Raw genomic sequence first — 24,086 nt, forward strand, 5'->3', positions numbered from 1 at the left:
GCGGTGCTATAGTTGAAGTAAATCTAAACAGTATGATCACAATCTCCCTCAACTCAGAGTTGGTAAATATTTTCATTGATTTATTAACATTATATTAGGAAAGATACACAATCCCCCTCATAAAGGTTTGGTTGTGCTTTGGCTTTCTTTTCTTTAAAAAGCTTTGGTTGTTGCTTTGACTTTCTTTAACAATATATGTGCAACAATGTTATGACTATACATGATTACTTTGTGATAATTAATTTGCTCATAAAAAGTTTGTATATCTGTTTATGTGAATTTGAGGAGGAATTAATGGCAATGTCTCATTTTGAACCTTTACTTTTCTTCCTTTCTTTCTTTATGGATACCAGAAATGGATGTTGAATTAATGGTGCATATGTAAACCCCGCTAAAATCGGTAAATTATTAGCTAATAAATTGAATTTTTATTAGGAAAGATAAAAATGCAAAACTAATATCAAAATAGGATAGAGCTTGTCGAAACGAGAATTTTGATACCAATTTCGAAAATTTGGCCCAGAATCGGACCGGAAAGGCCGAACCGGTTGAACTGGGACGCAAATCGGACCCGTTGGTCCAACCGGACCGCTAACATAAATGAAGCAGCAGCTTCATCTTCTCCATTTCACTAAAGTCACGACACAAACAGCAAGGGGGGAGGAGAAGAAACCTAACCCTCACCTTTCCTTCTCACCACCATAACTCCTCCGTCCGGGCTCCGATCGCCGCACCGTTCGCGGCCACGCGCTCAGCGCGTCGAGCTCTACCTTTCTATCTGAATAATTTCACTGGTAAGCCTCCTATTAAGTTCAGAATCCCTATTCCTCTTTCTTTGGTAAACTTGAAAACCTATGGTGAATCTTGTCCAATTTCTATGTTCTAGGATCAAGTTAGCTTCTGGAACTTGTGGGCTCAAGCTATTGAGCATATGGGTATGGTAAGAACACCCTAACCCTAGCTCAATCTTGTTTTTGGTAATAGAAAACTGAATTGGAACATATATATGTGTATTAGGTGTAGTTTAAGAGGGTCTTCATGCATTGGACTTGAATTTGGATTACTTGGAGCTTTGTTGGTGACAAGACTTGCTTTGGGGCTGTTTGATTGAGCTTGGAGGGGTTGTGATTTTGTGTTGAGAGGTTTCCTTGGGTGAATTAAGTGATCGGCCAAGGTATGGTTTAAGTTTCGCACATTTAATATTTACGGTATTGTGAAAACTTAGGTTAGAGGAACCATAGGATAAGTTGAGTTATTTGTTGTATTTAATGATTAGCCTTGTAATGTTGTTGGAATAGATTTATTGGTGGATATATATATCAGAATTATGAGGTGTGGAAGTTATTAATGGTGTGCTCTTATATTTATTTATGATGGATTAGGATTGGTGTTTGTTAACAAGGATGTAGAGTTGTGTTATGGTGGTATTGCATATGCTGTAACTAATTATGTAATGATCGGAATTACATGAGACTAAGTTTGGACTAAACTTGGGAATATAAGGAACTAAACTGAAAAATTTGGGACCTTTTTGTTAAATATACAATTTATGGCAAATTTTTAAAGTTAGGTTGTTAAATCTGTCCTGCAGCAGAAATGGTCAAACAGGGCAGCAACTTGTTTGTCTTGCTGCGACTTCTACGAGTTGAGTTTTGGAGCAAAACCAATTTTGCTATAAAATTTGATTAACTTTCTTTATTGTTCTAAAACTTCAGAATTTTAAGAGTTGAGGATTGGGAGTTGTGAATTTTTGAATATTGGTGGTCAAAGCTGAAAAGAAACAGATTTCAGCAAGCTATGCATCAACTTCCAATGCTTGTAGCTCTTAGAATTGAATAGCAATTGGGTTGCAACCAAGAAAAACTTGTTTCTGGATGAGCTATAAGTTTCCAAATAAAAATTTAGCTTAATTGGAGTTTTGTAATAAAAGTTCTTCAAATTGAAAGGTACTAAGCTTGTTGGTTTCTAAAACAGATTTTGACTCATTTTTACTTAACTTCCAGGTAATGTAACTTCATTAAAAATGGTATTAACTCAGAACCAATTGAGAAAGAAACTTGTATGAGTAAAGTTTAACTACATTAATTTTTAAAGTCATTGGATTTAACTTGGATTTTATATTGAATTTTGAATATCACATGCTGCTGCTATTTTTCTAGTTTTATGCACTGCAGAGCAGTCACAGTTTTTCCTTTATTTCTGAGGCTAGAGAAATCAAAAAATTATGATCTTTAGTTTGTTAGAAAGCTTATTTCAAGATAAATGCCTGGACATAAATTTTGCACAATTTCGAGTTCATTTGTTATATTAAAAACAGAAAAGAAAATAGAGTGTCGAGGATGTCTTAGTGATAGTCATGGGTTCGAGAAGTTAAAGTTTAATCTTCTTGTGATGTGATTGATTTAATGTTAGGGTTGGGTTGATTTTAAGATTATTCGATATTAAGAAGGTTGAGAAGAGTTTGATAAATAGTTTGGTCAGGACCCGGAAAGGGTAATCAAGATGAATTATAAGGGAATGATGATGAAAAATGTGAAAATGGAGGTTGTTAATAAAAGGAGTTAACATGCCATGGCTTGATGAATGATTAAATAATGATTATGACTATGAAATGGCTTATGAATGATGATATTTGAGATACGAGTTTTCTTGGGTAAAAACCGTGGCTCGCCACCACGTGTTCTAGGTTGATTCTCGATACTCTGTTAACCCTACATCGTAAGGGTGACCGGGCACGTATAAATTCCCGGGTATGGATAACCCCCATTGAGTGATTTATATGATAATTGAATGTGAACTCTATGCATAGACTCTTGGGGATACGCGAGGGGGACAGTCTAAGGTTTTCGGACTTGTCGGGTTGGCTGGATAACCGACAGATGGGTCCCATCAGACATAGGACAGGCATGCATCATATGCATTTGTTTGTTTTGATTGCTATGCATTTCCTGGGTATGCCTAATTGATATATATCACCTGCTATCTGTTATACTTGCTATTTATACTATCTGCTCATTACTTGTGCATGAACTTGTTGGTTGCTTGTTTCTGTTGCATTATGGTTGATGGAGAAAATGGAGGAAATGGAGAAACGGTTGGGTGTTAGATTAGGATTGAATTTGAGTAAGTTAGGTAGATTTAGAATAACTGCCCCTGTTTATGGCTTCTGTTTAGTACTTAAGTTGGATAATTGAATAACGGAGTTCTAGGATTGGCTATGGCATTCTCAGGACCGTATTTCTTATGCGTGTGGCACTTTTACCATGTTAAGAACCTCCGGTTCTCATTCCATATTGTATTGTTGTTTTTCAGATGCAGGTCGAGAGGCTCCTCGCTAGGCGTCTGGATCTTGGGAAGCGAAGTAGTCCTTGGGTGTATTTTGGTTTTTGGTTGTATATATGTATATATTTGTTTAGCTTATACAAGTAACTTATGTATGCTGCTCATCTTAGAGGATTAGGGAGAGATAGGAGTTTACTTTGATGTTTTAGTGTATTTTGGGGATACTTAAGTATGTTTATATATATATATATATCCTCCGGCCAGCCTTAGCTTCGCAGGCTGAGTCAGGGGCTAGTTATGCTGTTTCCTTGGCCGTTCCTTATTCTTTTGCTTATCTTTACCATGTTTTTATTAGGTTTCTTAGCGCGCAAGTAATCATTTTCTTTGAGCGTTGCGCTTTTTCTTTTGCGATTTTTGCTTACCCATTTTGTTTTAAGGCTCCTAGTATATTATCTTATTTTCTATTATGTATTTATTTTGCTGTCTAGAGGTCGTAACACCACATTACCTCTATTCTACGACTTAAGCATAAAACTCTGTGTAATAGGGTGTTACAGCATACCATTAATCTGTTTTCTTTCTTTCTTAAAATTTGTTAAAATATGCTAAAAAAATTTCATTTGAATAAAAAAACATTAAAAATATACAAATTAGTTTTAACAACTCTAAATTTTATATACTTATGTTATGTAATTAGTTTAAACATTAATATTTTTAAAAGATATTAATCACTCAATTCATAAACGTGTGAAAAATTTTGTTATATGTTAATAGATATGAGCTCCTTTTCACAGAGATTAAGAAAAAAAATTAAATAGATCTATGAAACATGTCCAAAAAATGAAAGACATACTAATAAAATATTTTGAATAATTAATTTCATAAATCTAAAATAGTTAACTTTTTAGTTTAATTAAAATGTTTGTTTTAAAGAGGTTACATTTGAAAAAAAAATTATTCAAAAGATATAAGTTAATATAAACTAAAATATTAAAGAATATTACCTACATTAATTTTTCTATATACTAACTAAATTAATTATTTAATCTTTTTGTATACTATATAAATTAATTCTTTCAATAATATATATTAATCTTTTTGTAAATAAACTATACAAAAATACAATAAAATATATTAAGTACATGACTTGCGCATGGCACAGACTATACACTAAGAGTCTAATAGTATAATTAATTAAATGCATGTCACTTAGTAAAATTTTAATTTTTTGGTATGTATATCAGTAACAAAGTGTAATAACATTTATTTAAATAAACAAATATAATAACTTTTATATTTAAGTGAAATATGCTACTATGGATTAGAAAAATTATAAGATTATTAAAGTTCTGAAAAACATATATAATACAATAATCTTATATAATGTACAATAAATTTTTTATATACAATTTTTGTTTTCAAATTAAAAATAAGAACTATTAATATCAATCAATAAGTATTAATAAACTTTTATAATAAATCAACATTTAACCCGCACTAGGCGCGAATTTTACATTAGTTAATAATAATAACTAGCAACCCAACAAATAAGGTAACTACAGCTTACCTTGGTCAAACACAAAGGTAGAATGGAAAGCTTCTCTTCTTGTCTCAGCAACATTTTCTTCAATGGTGGGATGAGGAGCAAATATTTTGAAAATGGTTTGTTGTTATTGCTGAAGAATTGAAAGCAACCGAAGAGAAAGAAACCAGGATTGAGACATGGGATTACCTCTGTTAGCTGGGTTATGCAGGAGGGATAAGAGAAGCAAGCCAAACCAGGTGTCAAACATGCACTGGACTCATTTTTCCTGCGTGTCAGATGGCACTCCTATAACGACGTTAAACATGCTAATGGATTCATTTTTGGATCAAACTCACCTAATGGATAATATTTAAAAAAAAAGTTTCAATAATAATTTGTACTCATTTATTAAAATTTTACAAACAAAAACATATATAATTTATATTTATATTTACTAAAATTTGTACACATAAATTAATAGAATTTATATTTATTTTTTTAGAATTTATATATATAAACTAGTAAAATTTATTTTTTAAAAATAATTTAATATTTATATCGATCAAATTTATGCTGGTCAAATAATAATAAAGATATTATAAATTGATGACTCCGAAAATTTCTAAAATTTAAATGGAAAGCAAAATAAGACTCAAAATTTAATATGATCATAAAAAAATAATTGGAAAAAAAAAGAAAAATAAAAAAATCAATTAGAAAAATATGTCATTAAAAACATAAATAAATAAATCATTTAAAAATATATTTATCTCTTTAATACAAAAATTTGATTATTCTTTATAAATATTTTTATTAATTAATTTTTTAATAATTTTAATAACAATATATCTCTTTTAATAATTAAATCTCTATAATAATTTTTAAGAGTAATTTTTTATTTTTAAATTTAATTTCATTTTCATGAGACAAATTTACAAATATACATAACACATATAATACCTGTATATAGGGGGTGTACATGACCAAACTCGGTCTGAAAATTCGGCCCAAATTCAAATACTTTGGAGTTAATTTGGTTTTACCAGGTCTAAAGGCGAGTAAGGATATGAAAAATAGACTAGGTCATTATTTAAGGTTGGGTCCGGGTCAAAGTGAACTCGACTTTACCCGACTCATATACATCCTAAGGGACTAAAAAAAGTATATGTATTTTAAATTAATTCTAACATCACTGAACCTAACAGCCGAAGAGACGATCTGTACAGAAATGGCTCTAACAGAGTTTCTGTTATTCGTATTAACAGCTACTCTAGGAGAAATATTTTTATGTTGCTTCACACGGGTACGCTTCGCTCGGCCACATAATAGGCGAGTTGTGCTAAGGTTTCAACTCCCTCCCCCACGTCCACTCCTTGAACATAAGAGTGTTTGGCTAAAAATCGCACGGATTGAATCTTCCGTAAGGTGTTGGGTTAAGTCCCGCAACGAGCGCAACGGATGATCAACCACACTGGGATTGAGATACGTTCCGGACTCCTAGGGGGGCAGCAGTGGGATGTCCCAAAACATTAGGAGTATAAAAAATTCAAATAGAAAAAAAGATAGTAAAAACTACCCAACCTACTAGATCTTCGGCCTGGGATTTAAAAATTGTTTCGCCACAAAATAAGAAGTATAGTTATTAACTTTTTTGTAACAAGTATTTTTTTTCTTTTTTATAAATGAATGTATTATAATTTTTTGATATAAAATTTATCAAGACCCAGATTTCACTCTGTCGATACCCGATTTCAGTGTGGCCCGAAAGTAATAATGTGATTTTACAAATTTAAAATCAAATAAGAATTTTAAAAATAGACCCAATTATTATTTAAAGTCAAATTTAAACTAAGACGAATTTAATTTTACCTTACCCATGCACACTCCTACCTGTACGGATGCAATAATAGATGCTCATAAGGAATAGAAAACGGTGGAGTTTGGAGCTCCTGTTTCAAATTGTCCCATCCAAAAGAAAGCCCCAAATCAAATTAAAAGCCAATAAAGATCTCCTGAAAATTTTGGATATTTCATCTCATTCGGTAGTTATTTCACGTATTTTTTAAATGTGAATCCTAGTAAACTACTACGTTGATGACAACTGAAGCCAAATTGGCTAGAATAATGGTGAACTTGATTTCTTTGACTAGGCTGGATGTATCACTCTCTTCTTTTGATGTAATCTTTAGTGGGTGATTAATAGAGATGATAGGTTTTAATTGTTCTGTACTAGCTTTAGAACTAGTCTAGGTGATCTTTCTGCGATTTTCGCATTGGTTATTTGGTTTACACTTTACACATTTGATTATAGTATCCTTCTTTGATGTTGTAAATCTTTATATTTGCTATTATTTTATAAAGTATTATTTTAATTTTTAATAATTTTTAAAAAATTTAATTCTATTTTTAATATTTAAAATATTTTATTTTATTTCAAACCAAACGTGTTATTCGTTTTATTTTTGTGAATTTTTTTAAAATAATTAAGATAATTCATTATTTAAAAAATAACATTTATATACATAAATCAATTTTTTTAGATTAGGATACAGATTGTTTACATAATTTATTATTTCGTAAAACAACAAAATTTAGAATAAATTATAAATAAGTATTTTATCTTTTATCTCAAAGATAAATAAGTTATTGATTAGTTAAAAATATAAAAATATTTTTTATTTTTTAAAACACAAGACATTTAAGTCTTTTTAGAGAATTAATTTGTCTTATATTTTAAAAAATAAAGGACATTTTTATATTTTCAATTAGTTAAAAATTTATGTGTCTTTAAATTAAAAAAATAAAAAATTTATTTATATTTTTGTCAAAAACTTATTTATATGCATAAATCTATTTTTTTTACTGAGATACATATTGTTGTCTATTTAGGCGATTTGTAAGTAGGCGTGAAAAAAAATTTTGTTCCTCCATTCTAAATCATATTTATCTTTATTTTTTCCTTTTATATTATAAGAATCGTAAGTTTATTAATTGATTAATTAAAATAAAATAATAATTTATTTATCCGAAATAGGTTCAAAAATTTAGAAATATTAATTAGAAAATTTAAAAGTGAAATTTAGATTTAGCATATTTTTTTGAATGAAAAAGTATAATTTTCTGCAAATAATTGCGTAAAAATATATACCAATAATTTAGTGGGCAGTACTAACTTAAATCTATTCGATACTGTGTAAGAGTAATAAAAACTGTAGAAAAACTTACAAAAAATATTTAGAATTAAAAATCGGACGCTAACTCTAAAGGTTTTGGTTTAAAGTTGGGTCAAATGAACTAAAATCGTTAAACAGTTGGATCGAACCCAAGGCCTAACATTTATAAGCTTGTTAAGTGGTCATTTCAGTCACATTCATCACAAATAGAGGGAGAGAGTTGAGATTGAAAGGGAAGAGAAGGGTTTGCTATTCACCTTTATCTTTCTTGGCTCATATCTTGAGCTATGGAGTTTTGATTTGCGTGCTGTTCGTGGCCACACGAAATTCTTGTCGAGCCCGTCATTTCTAACTAAATAAAATGGTAAGAATCTAGAAGTTCGTGCTCTAGTTCTCTGCTCTAAAGTTTATGCCATTTAAAGAACGGGTGAACATTGATTTAAAACAAAAAATTTATGCGCGTTTGAAGTTTAGTATAAAAAACTGGATTCTGAAGCAAAACAGCATTTTCTGAAAGCTGGGTGGCATGCGTACGCAGAACATGGCATACGTACATGAGCATTGGCCTCTAACAAGCACTCATGCGTACGTGACCCTGGCACGCGTACGCGAGATTGCCATTTTTACACTCCCCTGTACGCAGCCATTGGCATGCGCACGTGGCAACCTTGTTTCTGCTTTGAACTTTTGCCTACGCGGATAATGCACGTCTACGCGACATTGGCAATTTGACACTCATGGATACGCGAGAATGGCATGCGTACGCATGACCCCTGTTTTGCTGAAAATATGATTTTTGAGTTTTTAAGCATTCTTCTAGCTTTCTAAACCTCTTTAATTATTGGTTGAGACCCCCTAGCTAATGGTTAGTCTTTGGGACGAGTGAGAGAGCTTTGGATGAATTAAAAAGGTTAATTTGTTATAAGTTTAGAGTAGATGATTTAGGTTTTGGAAGGCTTGTTGATGAAATTAGTGAGGGTTGAGTTGTCGAGCATTTCATTAATGAGAGGTTAAGAAATGAATGAGGTTGAGCAATACTTTATTGAAAGGGTTAATGAACATGGAAGAATTTGAGAAATGAGGATGAATTATGATGATATGAGAAAATAAAAAGTTGATGAATTTGCTGAGTACGAGTAGTGATCACTGAATGATATTGTGATATGCGTTGATTGGTAAGTCGCTATGTGCCTGGCAAGGATGGTGGTTTAATCCTGCTTGTCGAGGTAATGGTACTGGCATAGGGACTTTGGCGGTCTTCTGCCTACGTTCAGATGTAAGGGCTGAGGTAGTATTCCACTCACATAACCTTTTTTGCCATAAGAGTGAGCCAGGTACTATATCCCAGGGTGGAGAGTGAGTCAGGCACTATATCCCGGGAGCACATAAGAGTGATCCGGACACAATATCTCAGGGTAGAGAGAGTGAGTCAGGCACTATATCCCAGGATTGCGCATAAAAGTGAGCCGAACACTATATCCCAGGGATGCACATAGTGAGCCAGGCACTATATTCCAAGGACTTGGCAGAAAGGCGACATCTGAGGGGATGTGTCAGGTTGGCAACGTTGAATCGACAAGTGATTTCACGAACCAAATAGGACAGGAATTCATTATATGCATCTTCTATATGCTTGCTTGCTTTGATTATTTCAGTTATGCCTAATCAAATACTATGCCTAATTGCTAATCAATTTACTTGTTGTATATGTATATTAATTGTGCTTTACTTGATTGCATTACTTGTGTTTTTAACGGTTTGAGGAGGATCGGTAGGCGGTGGCAATGGGATCTCATGGATGGTAGGTTGGCGAAGGCTGTGGGATAGCGGTTACTATAGTTAGACTAGAAATTCCTTAAGTTATATTATCCTGTTTATGGTTTAATTAATATATTCTGTTAAGTTTGAATAATTGTATCGATGTAAAGTTCTAGGATTGCCTTTGACTTTCCAGAACCTTATATCTTATCTATTGGGCACTGTTACCATACTGAGAACCTCCGGTTCTCATACCATATGTTCTTATTATTTTTCAGATGCAGGTTGCAACCCACCTCAATGAGTTTGCGGATGGTGACAGAGTGGAGGATGGCTCTCTCTTTTGCATTTTGTTCCTTCTAATGTAGTTATTCTCTCACTTTTGTATAGTACTTGTTGATGTGTGGAAAAAGATCCAACACTAAACTCACCGGCAAGTGTACCGGGTCGCATCAAGTAATAATAACTCACATGAGTGAAGTCGATCCCACAGGGATTGAAGGATTGAGCAATTTTAGTTAGGTGGTTGATTTGGTCAAGCAAACAAGTATTGATTTGAGTGATTTGTATTAAACAGAAACTAAATTGCATGAAATTTAAAGGGAGAGGGGTAATTGAGAGTAAATTAAAGGGCAAAGGAATTAAAGAAGCTGAATCTTAAATTGCAAGTAATATAAATGACAGAAGCTTAAATTGCAAGAAATGTAAATAACTGAAACATAGAATGCAAGAAATGTAAATTGCTTGAATCATAAAGGACTTTGGGAGTTGGGATTGCAGAAATTAAACAAGAGAGAGTAAATGACATTCAACAGAGAAGTAAAAGATGAACTAAAGAGTAGCAGATCTGAACATAAAAGAAGAATTGCTTGAAGAAGTTAAACAGAAAGTAAATGTAGCTAAATTGCATTAACTGAAAGAGAAGTTGAAGATCTCAAGGGTTGGATGAGACTAGAGAACAAGTCTAGATCTCAATTCCTTCCTTGATCCAACAAGAGAATAATTGCAGAAGAAGTAAAAGATGAAAACAGTAAAGAAACCTTAGATCCAAATTCACAATTCTTTGGTATTATGCAGAAAATAAACAAAAGAGATCTCAGATCAAGAATGAAACAGAATTTCTTCAATTCTCAATCCAAGATTCAAAATTAAAAATAAAGAGAGTAGAAGCAAGAACAAAGAGCAAGAGAATTCAATTCTCTTCTCAATTCCCAAACCCAAAGCTAAAATCTAAAATTGAGCTCTAAAATGAAAAGTAAAAAATCTCAAAAAGATTGAAAGTCCTAAGGAAAAATGTCCCAAAGGTCCTTCCTAAATTAAACTAACTTCTATTTATACACTTCCTATTTTTGGATTTTAGAATTTGGAATGGGCTTTCTAATTTGGTGAAGAATTGAATTTAAATGGAATTTTGGCCCATGGGTGCCACTCCCAGGGTCAAGCTCGGTTGGTGTCAAGAGCGCAACCTTCCCTCTTGCTGGCCTTGGCAATTTTTGGCGTGACAAGCTCCTTTGGGCAGCAATCAGGGTAGCGCTCGGTTGGTGAAGTGAACTGAGCTCTCCATCTTGCACTTGGTGTGCCAATTTGTGCGCGTGACAAGCTCCTTGGCGTGCCAAAATGTGAAGAGTGTGAGGGGAAGTAGCGCTCAGTTGGGAAAGTGAACTGAGCTTCCTTTTTTTTCCTTGTGTAGCTCTCCACCTTTGAGTGTGACGCCTTGAGTTCGAACCTTGGGGGAGCCATTTTGGCTCATTTTCTTTGCAAGAAGAGTAGCGCCCCTCCCTTGTTCTGCATGGAGCTCCCATGTTCGATCCCTTGTGAGGCCATCTTGGCCAATTTTCCTTGCAAGTTTTGTAGCTTGAGGTCCCTTGTTCGAATCTTGAGGGATGGAATTTGGCCAATTTTGGCTTGTTTTCCTTGCAAGGAGCGTTCCTCTTGGTCCCTTAGGTCATGGGTTCGAGAGTTGGTAGCTTCATTCCTTGGAATTGTGCCTTGAATTTATTTTGGAGAAGCCCCGATAAAGTTAACTTAGTGAACCGAGCTTTGTGAGTTTGCCTTGCTTCCTTTGTTATTTGTAGCGCTCTGTTAACAAGGAGAGCACAGCTTCCTTGCCATATGCTTTCTTGGGTTGAATAGCGCTCCTTTGGAGAGCGCTGAGCTCTTTGAGAGAGCTCTATTGCTCTTCTCTCCTTTAATGTGCCACGCTTTCTTCTCCCTTAGGCTATACTCCATAAGCCATGCTTTCTTGTCTTTTTCTTTTCTTCACCTACAAGTAATCAAAACAACCAATCAAAGTATCACCAAATTCACAAGGTTTACAAATCATTCAAAAACCAATTAATTTTAGCTCAAACCTCATGATTTAGTGTCAAATAAAGGATGGTTGATTGATTCAACAAAACCATGCAATTCCACTCCAAATCACTTACTTCTAATGCAAGAAAGTTCATAAAACCTAATGAAACAAGTGAAAAATGCTTGAAAAGCTAGCATAAGATGACTTGTCATCACATGTTGCCTTAGAGGCTTAACTTTGAGAGACAAGATGTATCCTTTTAACACTCAAAAACTCTGTTGTATTATGGTTTAAATAGTCGGTCTAAACTCCGCAGGCTGTGCCTAGTTCTCTTTTGTATATTATATATATCTCGTTTACTCTATGTATTCTGTTTATCTCTTGTGCCTACGCATTTAGTGATCGGGTGTGAACGATTCGCGCTTTTGTGTCTCTATTTCTTGTGTCTTTGAGCTGTTATTCCTTCATCGGACTTCTAGTATATTATATTCCTTGATTATATATTATTGTATGAGTTTTTGAACTGTCGTGATGCTTTGTCGTCCTTTGTTTTACGGCTAGAGGTAAGACTTAGGGTGATAGGGTGTTACATATTGTCTAAGATCTTCCACTTTGAGGCACTGAACAAGAACCGTTGCAAAGGATAAGTCAATTAAAGTACCTGAAATTGTGCTATCTTCTTATGGGAACTCCTCTAATAGCTATGAGAGTGCTAAAGATAAAGTGTATAAGCCAATAACAAATGATAGCTTTTTTGATTCGGTTGAGGGGGTTAATGTTTCTTCCTCTAGAAGGAAGGATGTGAAATTGAATAATGTTCCTAAAGAAGAAGGTGGTAAAGGTAAATGGAACAGAAAGATGAAGATAATAGTTGATCTTGGGTTTATGGAAAATGCAAAGATTGAAGTCTATGGTGCTTATGATCCAGGGGCTGAATCAGATGGAGCAAATTCATGGCATTCATCAGAGATGAAAATCCCACCGAACTCTAAAGATGAGCTGGATGAGGAAGAGGATTCCGATGAATTGTTTCAAGTGTTTTCGAAGAGTGCAAGCTCTGGTGAATTGCATTTAGAAGTGGGAATGAAGTTGAATATCAAATGAGACTTCAAAAATGCCGTGATGGAGTACACCATTCAAGAGGGAAGGCATATTAGGTTCAAGAAGAACAATAGGAAAAGGGCAAGGATAGTGTGTAAGGCTAAAGAATGCAAATGGGTGATTTATGCTACAAGGGACCATGAAGACAACTGCTAGTAAGTGAAGACATTCATGGATGATCATACTTGTCCGAGAGAGGATAAGAATAGGGCTGCAAATAGAAACTGAGTTGCAAGTAAGTTGGTGAAGAAGATAAGAAAGTATTTTAACATTCGACATTGTGATGCTACAACATTATTCAAGACAAAGTATGATATGTCTCTAAATGGAAATTCAATCTCAAGGGCACTTAATAATGTTAGGAATGTGGTATATGGGGATGAGAAGGCACAATATGCATTGGGCAAGGACTATAGCCTTACTTTGCTGAAGATCAACCCAGGATGAACTGTTCAAATTGGCACAACTCTACGGCCACATGATGACCCAATCTTCGAGAGGATGTATGTGTGTTTGCTGGTTGCAAGAACAATTTTAAAGTTGGATGTTGTCCACTACTCATTGGTCTTGATGGTGCTTTCTTGAAGACTGTGTTTAGAGGCTAAATACTCTCAACTTTTGGACAAGATGCTAATCATCACATCTAGGGATGGCAAATGGGAAAGCCCGCTCCTCCCCACTTAATGAGGCGGTCCTGAAACCTCACCTCGCTCCGCTAACGGAGGGCTGGCAGGCCAAGCCTGCCAAATCTCATTTTTTTTACTATTAAATATTAAACAATATATATAATTTCACAACCGTTTTAATAAATTTATAGTTTCTAAAGACATAAAAATTTATAATTTCTAAATTCACAAACATTAAAGTCTTTATAATTATAAATACGTAATAAACATAATCATAAACTAAATTTTTTGAAACAAAATAATAAAACCAATATTGTCCAAAGCAAAATAAACATTGTCCAAAACATATAATTAAACATCTACAAGTTTAAAACATAATCAATCAAATGTAAAATATAATCCAAAACCCTAAATTAGAACATCTTCAATTCTCATATTCATCTTCTTGTAGATCAATAACATCATTGGAACTAACTCCTGAAGAATAACCTTCTCCTTTTGCAATATCTTTCTCATCTAAATATTTTTCTAGAAAAAAGTAAATAAATGTATGAGAAAGATAATACATAATAATGAACAAAATCACTAAAGTAGGTATGCTATAAATATAATTATACCATAATCAGCATATCCACGTATCAAATTTTGAGTGCAAATCACAGCTTCAACATTATTTGACAATAAACAACTTCTATACTTGTTCAAAACTTGAGAACCCATGCTAAATGCAGATTCTAAAGCCACGATGGTAATAGAAATGCTCAACAAAACATCTATGATTGCATTATTGCAAAATATCTATGATTGTTGTCTTTCCACCATTACAAAATATATATGATTGTATCATTGCAAAACAATGTTGCCTCACTCAAATAAACATCAAGTTGGTTTTTTCCACTTTTCACTTCAGCTGTTGATTACGGGACATCAAATTTTTTGAATCGCAAACAATATATGAAGAAAAAAATGAACAATAAAAAATACATATGACCAAGTAGAGTAAATATAAGAAAAAAAATACTTACACCAACAATTTTAATAAGTTGAGTTCCTATTGCAGAAGTAAATATAAGAAACCATACTTGGAGTTTGAGAAGCACTTTCTACAATTGTAGAGGAATTGAAGTCATAAACTTCAAAGAGCTTGTATAACTTACTCTTCACATGTTCCACCTTGTCTTTAGCACTAATAGAATCAATCTCATTATAGCAATGAGTCAAAGTGTTGAGTTTAAATCTAGGATCAAGAACTGCTCCAAATGCAAGAACAACACTATATTCATCCCAATATTTCTTGAACTTGATCATCATTTGTTCTCCCATGATCCTTATAAACACTTTATTATTTTTCATACTATTCATCAAAATAAGCTAAATTTGCCAAACTTGTAAACAATACAAGTTGGATGTCGGGTAATAAGTTTGAGACATTAACTTAGTATACTCAACTCCCTTAGTATCTAAAAAACATTCTTTAAATTTAACCATTTGACTTTCATATTTTCTCATATACTTAATACAATCTCTAATCTTATGCACTGCATCACCAGCTATTTTCATTCCATCTTGAACAATAAGATTTAAAATATGAGCAGAGCAACGAACATAAAGAATTCACCACCACATAACAATGAATCATGCACATCCAAAATACTTTTCAAGTGATCAACACAATTATCATTAAAAGAAGCATTATCCAAAGTAATGGAAAAATCTTTTTGTCAATTTTTCACTCATTCAAATGCGTAAAAATTTTAGAAGACAACTCAAATCCCATGTGAAGAGGAGACATATGACAAAAATTGAGAATTTTACTCTGTAATTTTCAATTCTCATCAACAAAGTGTGCAGTAAAACATATAAACCCCTCATTTTTCATGGATGTCTAAAGACCAGATGTTAAATAAATTCTATTTGGAATGAAAACTAAAATCTTTTTAAGTTTTGCAGCTTCTCTCTTGTGAACTTTCACTATCTCAAACTTAACCGTATTCCTAGTAGGAGTTTCAAAGTTGGACTTATATATTTCACCTAATTTCAAAATCTCCTATCATCAACCATATTGAATGGCTTATCCCCAGCAACTATATAAGAAGCAGATATATCCCTAGCAACTCCTAAATCAATCTTAAGTGAACTCTTTTTTTTTTTGTAATTTCACTATACTCTAACCAATATCTTTATGCTTAATTTGGGTACAATTATCAAGATGTCGTTTAAGAGTATTTGTGCCATATCACTTACCTCCGGCTTTAAACACCTTCTTGTATCCTTTACACTCAGAATATTTTACTCCATCCTTATCTAGCCCAAGTTTTTTGAAGAAATTTCATACATCAGATATTGCTGGTCTAGCCCTTTTCGAACTAGGTTCATCAACCTCAACCTAAGCAGCCTCAGAACCAGCTCCAGCAATAACAAGATTACTCACAGTTTTAGAATTCATACTTTATGAAATAAAATAAAATGTTAAAACAAGTATTATACATTCAGATTTAGTCAAAACCATTATCAAACAAAACAAAACACAGCAAACAAGAAAAAAATTTGCATCAGATTTTAGATTTGTCAAAATTGTAAAGTTTAATCAAAGCAAGCAAACCTAAACTTATCTAAATGTTTGATCTGATACAAACCTAAACTTATGCTAATGATTTAGTCATGCACACTATTTTGTAAAAAGATAAAAAATTCAAAATGTTAACAAAAAAACCAACATACCAGAATAACAACAGGGACGACGAGGACAGAGGAGGCAGCCAGACGACAGACCCAAAGAGGACAGGGGAGCAGCATCGATGGCCAGGAGCCCAGGATCGACGAGCAGCGGCGACGATGGCTAGACGTAGCAGCGGCAGTGGCCAGGACCCAGGAGGACCTAGCAGCAACGGTGGGAGCAGCCTGGGACGAGGAGCGTCGCAATTGTGGTGTCGGACTACTGATGTGTATTTTTGGAAAACGAATTCCAAACACACAAATCTTACCGGCAAGTGCACCGGGTCGCATCAAGTAATAAAAACTCACGGGAGTGAGGTCGATCCCACAGGGATTGAAGGATTGAGCAATTTTAGTTTAGTGGTTGATTTAGTCAAGCGAATCAAATATTGGTTGGGTGATTTGTGATTGCAGAAACTAAATTACTTGAAATGTAAAGGGAGAAGGGTAGATTGCAGGAAATTAAAGAGCAAAGAAAGTAAATAAGCTGAATCTTAAAGAGCAAGAAATTAAATGGCAGAAACTTAGAACGCAAGAAATGTAAATTGCAGAATCTTAAAGTGCAAGAAATGTAAATGGCTTGAATTGTAAAGGGAATTGGGAAGTGGATTTGCAGAATTTAAACAAGGAAAGGTAAAATTGCAACAAGCAGGGAAGTAAAAGATGGATTTAATTGCAATAGATCTCAAACAGAAAATGTAAATCGCTTGAAGAAGCGTTCAACAGAGAAATAAAAAGGGAATTTCAGATCTCAGGGCCCAAGAGACTAGATAACCAAGTCTAGATCTCAATGCCTTCCTAGATCCAATCCAGAAATCAATTGCAAGAGAATTTAAAGATCAAGCAGTAAAAGAAGCAAAACCAAATTCAATTTCCAAAAGTGCAGTAAAGTGAGACAGAGAGATCTCAAGATGAGATTGAGACAGAATTTCCTCAATTCTTCAACCCAAGATCCAAGACAAATGTAATTGAAATTGAAAACAAGAAAACTAAGAAGAAGAGAATTCAATTCTCCTCTCCGAAACTCAGAAACTCAAAATGATTCCAAAACCAAAAGCCCTCAGCAAAACTAAAACAGAAAGCTCTAAAGGAAAAAAAAACTCCCCTTGAAAACTTAAATCTTAAGCTATTTATACACTTTCTTCAAATGGTCTTCAAGCCTTGAATTGGGCCTTTGTTCTTGATGGAATTGGGTTGATAAAGACCTTGGTTGATTGCTCTTGGAGTTGGAGAAAGATCCATTGTGAATCGGGTTGAAAAACATAAAAGCTTGAGTAAAAGTTTGAGTAAAAGGTTGAGGCAAACTTTTACTCAAACTTTTTACACCAGATGGCTTCACTTTGCTGCTACCAACGTTTGAGCCAAAGTTTGACCTCAAACATTGGCGCAAGCTTTTTCCTCCAGGGTGTGCAAGTGTGGCGCCAACGTTTGAGCAAAAGTTTGACCTCAAACGTTGGCGCAAGCTTTTTCCTCCAGGGTATTGATTTTGTGATGCCAACGTTTGCCAAAAAGTTTGAGGCAAACGTTGGCTCAAGCTTTTCTCCCAAAAGTTTGAGCTAAAATTTGAGGTCAAACTTTTGCTCAAGCTTTTTTCCTCTGGAGTGTTTTCAACTTTTTTAAAAGTTTGAGCTAAAGTTTGAGGCAAACTTTTGCTCAAGCTTTTTGTTCTCTCTTGCTCCTAGCCATTCCTTCTTTCTTCAACCTTCTTCAAAACTCTTTTCACCTATCATCAATCAACCAAACACATCAAAGCTTTGCTCAAAATCATGAGTTTGTTATCCTTTCATAATATATGACAATTATAGCATAAAATCTCATGAAATTGCATTAATTCATCCATGGTTGATTAAATCAAAGGAAACATGAAAATCTACCCAATTGGCTTGCTTATGGCTCAAGAAAGTGCATAAATCAATCGAAAACAAAAGAAAAAGGCTAGTGAAAATAGGCTAAGATGACTTGTCATCACAACACCAAACTTAAAACTTGCTTGTCCCCAAGCAAGAAAGGAATTATGCTCAAAGGTTCTTTCAATCAGAATGGATTTGAAAAATTACATGTACTATCCTGTGAGTGAAGTGATCAAGTGACAGTGGGGTGAACTCTAAATCATATGCTCATGCAAGGGCCTCAGTGCTTACTAGTCCTTACATATTGGAAGTCTTAGGTCTTAGGACTTTCATCCAAATGATATCATGGAGATCTCTCTATAGGTAATCACCTTGAAGCAGCTAATAGTTTCTGTGCTTTGGCCTTGACTCTAAGTGTCATGTCTCAAAGCGGCTCTTTAGATAAACTTTCAATCAATACTCCTAAACCAGTTGGTTTTAAGGTATTAGGTGTTAAAGCACCCCTAAGGATTTACTTGCTCAAGCCTCTTTCTTTGACACACTTCGACCACAAGCATTTACTAGGATAATAACTCTTTGAGTTTTTGTTTCTCTTTTCTTTTCTGCCTAGTAATTGATGCTCAGAGCCTTGGGCCATGTTCTTTTTGTTTTTGTATTTTCTTTATTTTCTTTTGTTTTGTTTGCTGCTTCTTGGATCAATAAATGTTTGAGAATCTCCACAACACTTCTTTGAACTCTATGTCCCGCCTATGAGCTCCCATGCAAGTTTTCATAAGCATGCAACCTCAATACATAATTATACAACTAGAACCACCACTTCTCCTAATCTTTTGCTTGCCTCAAAATTGTTTAATTCCTCAATCCTTCTTTTCAAAGAACTTTCATGTGATGCATTTTTTTGAAAAATTGAGTGCAAACAAGTTTTGGAGAGTATGATGTTGTAAATGATCAAGCATCTTGCTTATTGAATTTCAGAAAAAAAACTATACTAAACAGACAGATAATCAGGGAAACAAAACCACTCTCAATCATAGCAGTGTTTGATGTAAGATAATCACTTAACAATACAACCTTTTGGAGTTCGCTTGCTTTACTCCTCATCATCATCATCACTGACCCACACATTCCTCTTTCATCTCTTTGGTTGATGATGCTTAATCCTTCCAAAAACTTGTATGAACCTCTGCAATGATATTGAAAGTTGCTTGTTCCCCAAGCACTTAGAAACAATGATTAGCATGCATGATTTATTTATGGGCTTTTGTACTTACTTTGGTGTGGGAACACCAAACTTAGTACCTTGCCAATGGTTCTCATGCATCAGATTAACCATGTGTGAAACTTTTTTTTTCTTTTTCAAAAGTAATAAACTGAAAACTAGGAAACGGCAGAATGGTTAACTAGTTTATCTAAATGCTTGAAGCTAGCATTATGCAGAGAGTGAGAATGCGTTTTATGATGAAATTTTGGTGGAACACCAAACTTAGAATCCTTCATTCTCCCTTGGATTGTTTTGGTGTGCAACACCAAACTTAGCTTCTTGCAATATAGATGAAGTTAATTAACCTTTTTATTAAAATAACTATGGAAAGAAAACTACCTCAGGTTGGGTTGCCTCCCAACAAGCGCTCTTTTATTGTCATTAGCTTGACATCCTTCATTTTCTGATCATGGAAGTTAAGGCTTCTGTTGCCTTTGGTTTCCCCCTCTCACCGTGGACTTTTCCTTGATGATTGTTTCTTTTCCCGTAGCCTTCTCACTTTTTTCCATAACTGCTTTCCCTTTCAACCCAGCAGCTTTTTCACTGTTTTTTGGGTCATCTTCAGTGGCCCTTAGAGATATATTTGCCTCTCTCTCGCCCAATTCAGCAAGGTTTTGAACCAGTTGTTCCATTTGCCTTTCAACTCTTCTGAGTGAGGCCTCTTGGTTCCTGCTTATCATCTCTTGATTTTTCCTTATTTCTTCCTGCTCTATTGTTATCATTTCTTGAACTTTCATGAATCTTTCCATCATCATTTCTAGAACATAGAGTCTTTGAGAGTTTGGAATTGGTTGTGGTTATGTCAACTGTGATGGTTGATGAGAGTCGTTTTGGGCGAGTGGTGAGATAGGACGGGGTTGGAAGTGTGTGTATTGGGATGGTGTGTGATGATTGTTATTGTGGGGGTGGTTTTTATGTTGATTTTTGAAGTAGGGGTTGTTGCAGTTGAAGTCCCTTGGTTTTTGATTTTGGTTTTCAACCCCTCTCCAGTTAGATTGAGTTCTCCAGGGTGGGTTGTACACATCATTCTGAGTCCTACGTTGGAACATGCTTGAGGAGCTGTCTGGAGAGTATGATCGCTCATGACTTGGTTGCTCATAGTTAATTACTCCAGAACCTTTTTCAGGTTGATTCCAACAATGGGGATTTTGAGGTGAGTTCTGTGCATTTGCCACAGCATGTTGCAGTTCATCTATTTTTCTGTTAATCAGCTCCAATTGTTGCTTAAGTTGTTGATGTATTTGCTCGCTTTGGGCCATGACTGCACGAATACCTTCAATTTCCTTCTCTTGTGCGAATGGTTGCACTCCTGCCTCTGGTTTAACAGTTCTCTGAGGTGGCTTTAGCTTGGCTAGGAGTTCACTCATTAGTTCTTCCCATCCGATGATGTTTTCTTGTGGGAAAGCTTCAAACCACTGAGCAATGTCGTTCATGGTGATGAGTGGTTGCTCGTCATCTAAGGTGGGGGTATTACTCCCATGCTTACTGGAGTTTGTTGGGTTCTTCTCCATGATCTGCACAATCACAAATAGTCCAAATGAAGATTGAATACATTCATGTCCAAAATGTGGTTAAAAGGTTTAGCTGACACAATGTATCAAACAGTTGATAGGTTTGAAAGATTAGTAAGAGAGAATCGCTTCTCTCGTACATTCAACAAGCTGAAATATTAGAATCATAGGAAGCCAGGGGAACCAAGAAAACTTCACTTTATTGCTAAAGTGAGGTTTCAGTTAATTCAAGCAAAAATTCAAACAGTTAGTGTGTCAGTCAAAAATTTGAGAAACAAAAAATAAAAATGCTAGATCTAGATCTCCACTTCACTTAATCATTGTCAATCTATTTCAATCCCCGGCAACGGCGCCAAAAACTTGATGTGTATTTTTGAAAAACAAATTCCAAACACACAAATCTTACCGGCAAGTGCACTGGGTCGCATCAAGTAATAAAAACTTACGGGAGTGAGGTCGATCCCACAGGGATTGAAGGATTGAGCAATTTTAGTTTACTGGTTGATTTAGTCAAGCGAATCAAATATTGGTTGGGTGATTTGTGATTGCAGAAACTAAATTGCTTGAAATGTAAAGGGAGAAGGGTAGATTGCAGAAAATTAAAGAGCAAAGAAAGTAAATAAGCTGAATCTTAAAGAGCAAGAAATTAAATGGCAGAAACTTAGAACGCAAGAAATGTAAATTGCAGAATCTTAAAGTGCAAGAAATGTAAATGGCTTGAATTGTAAAGGGAATTGGGAAGTAAATTTGCATAATTTAAACAAGGAAAGGTAAAATTGCAACAAGCAGGGAAGTAAAAGATGGATTTAATTGCAATAGATCTCAAACAGAAAATGTAAATTGCTTGAAGAAGCGTTCAACAGAGAAATAAAAAGGGAATTTCAGATCTCAGGGCCCAAGAGACTAGATAACCAAGTCTAGATCTCAATGCCTTCCTAGATCCAATCCAGAAATCAATTGCAATAGAATTTAAAGATCAAGCAGTAAAAGAAGCAAAACCAAATTCAATTTCCAAAAGTGCAGTAAAGTGAGACAGAGAGATCTCAAGATGAGATTGAGACAGAATTTCCTCAATTCTTCAACCCAAGATCCAAGACAAATGTAATTGAAATTGAAAACAAGAAAACTAAGAAGAAGAGAATTCAATTCTCCTCTCCGAAACTCAGAAACTCAAAATGATTCCAAAACCAAAAGCCCTCAGCAAAACTAAAACGGAAAGCTCTAAAGGAAAAAAAAAACTCCCCTTGAAAACTTAAATCCTAAGCTATTTATACACTTTCTTCAAATGGTCTTCAAGCCTTGAATTGGGCATTTGTTCTTGATGGAATTGGGTTGATAAAGGCCTTGGTTGATTGCTCTTGGAGTTGGAGAAAGATCCATTGTGAACCGGGTTGAAAAACATAAAAGCTTGAGTAAAAGTTTGAGTAAAAGTTTGAGGCAAACTTTTACTCAAACTTTTTACACCAGATGACTTCACTTTGCTGCTACCAACGTTTAAACCAAAGTTTGACCTCAAACGTTGGCGCAAGCTTTTTCCTCCAAGGTGTGCAAGTGTGGCGCCAACGTTTGAGCAAAAGTTTGACCTCAAACGTTGGCGCAAGCTTTTTCCTCCAGGGTATTGATTTTGTGATGCCAACGTTTGCCAAAAATTTTGAGGCAAACGTTGGCTCAAGCTTTTTTCCTCTGGAGTGTTTTCAACTTTTTTAAAAGTTTGAGCTAAAGTTTGAGGCAAACTTTTGCTCAAGCTTTTTGTTCTCTCTTGCTCCTAGCCATTCCTTCTTTCTTCAACCTTCTTCAAAACTCTTTTCACCTATCATCAATCAACCAAACACATCAAAGCTTTGCTTAAAATCATGAGTTTGTTATCCTTTCATAATATATGACAATTATAGCATAAAATCTCATGAAATTGCATTAATTCATCCATGGTTGATTAAATCAAAGGAAACATGGAAATCTACCCAATTGGCTTGCTTATGGCTTAAGAAAGTGCATAAATCAATCGAAAACAAAAGAAAAAGGCTAGTGAAAATAGGCTAAGATGACTTGTCATCAACTACCGAATGCGACTGTGTGAGATTGTGACTCAGGCTTGACAATGAGATGGTGGTGAGACGACGTCACTCACGAGCGTCAGCGTGTGTGATTGTGGGTCGGACGCTGGACGCAGCAGGGTTGGGGGCGACAATGGCAATAGTACCGATAGGGACATCGGACGCTAGACGTAGCAGGGTTTGGGGCAGCTGGTGTGATTGTGACTATGGGAGAGACACTGAGTGACTGAGTATGTTGTGTTGTGTGAGTCTGAGAGAGAGTCAACTAGGGTAAGGTTTCTATTGGGTCGGGTTTGGAAAGCTGGGTTTTGGGCCAGAAATTTGCAAAAAAAAATTTGGCAAAAAAAAGCATTGGGCCCGCTGAGGAGGCCTATCCCGCCAAAACCCACAGTTTAAGCAGTACGGGTTAGGCGGATTTTTGAAGTGTGGCAGTCTCAATTTTTAACTTGGCCCACCTTTTTTGGCAAGTTATGCGGGCCAGCCCGACGGGTTTAGACCTGTTTGCCACTCCTAATCACATTTATGTGATTGCATGGGTAATTGTGGACGTAAAAAATAAGAACAATTGGAAGTGGTTCTTCGAATTGTTGCATCAAGACCTTGGTGACTACATGATACATGAGTAGTGCTTGATTTCTGACATGAAAAAGATATGTTAATTAAAATACATGTAGTAATTTCTTACAAATATATGTTGATTAATATGGTTGGTGCTTGCAAAATAGTACTCTTTATTTTTGAATATGAGCTTGGGAAGTTTATTTGAGTTTTATCTGAATATGTGACATTAGGGACTATTTTGTTTGCCCGATATAAATGTGAGGGACTTTTATGGTGCTTTTAAAAATTATGAATTTTTATGGTGTTTAATTGTGGTACACAATATCTTACTATTAGGTCTTGTCATGTATCTGTTGCAGGGTTTGATTCTTGCCAT

General features: G+C 34.8%; 1 long non-coding RNA gene across 1 annotated transcript; it reads left to right on the forward strand.

The window, feature by feature from the left end:
- The first annotated feature begins 625 nt into the window (after positions 1–625).
- On the forward strand, positions 626–3,589 carry LOC112759020 (uncharacterized). Its single transcript, XR_003179888.3, has 4 exons — positions 626–794; positions 887–940; positions 1,018–1,174; positions 3,313–3,589. It is a non-coding gene; the product is annotated as an uncharacterized lncRNA (long non-coding RNA).
- Positions 3,590–24,086: the final 20,497 nt, after the last annotated feature.

Source organism: Arachis hypogaea, chromosome 16 (assembly GCF_003086295.3).
Source record: "Arachis hypogaea cultivar Tifrunner chromosome 16, arahy.Tifrunner.gnm2.J5K5, whole genome shotgun sequence".
Taxonomy (NCBI): domain Eukaryota; kingdom Viridiplantae; phylum Streptophyta; class Magnoliopsida; order Fabales; family Fabaceae; genus Arachis; species Arachis hypogaea.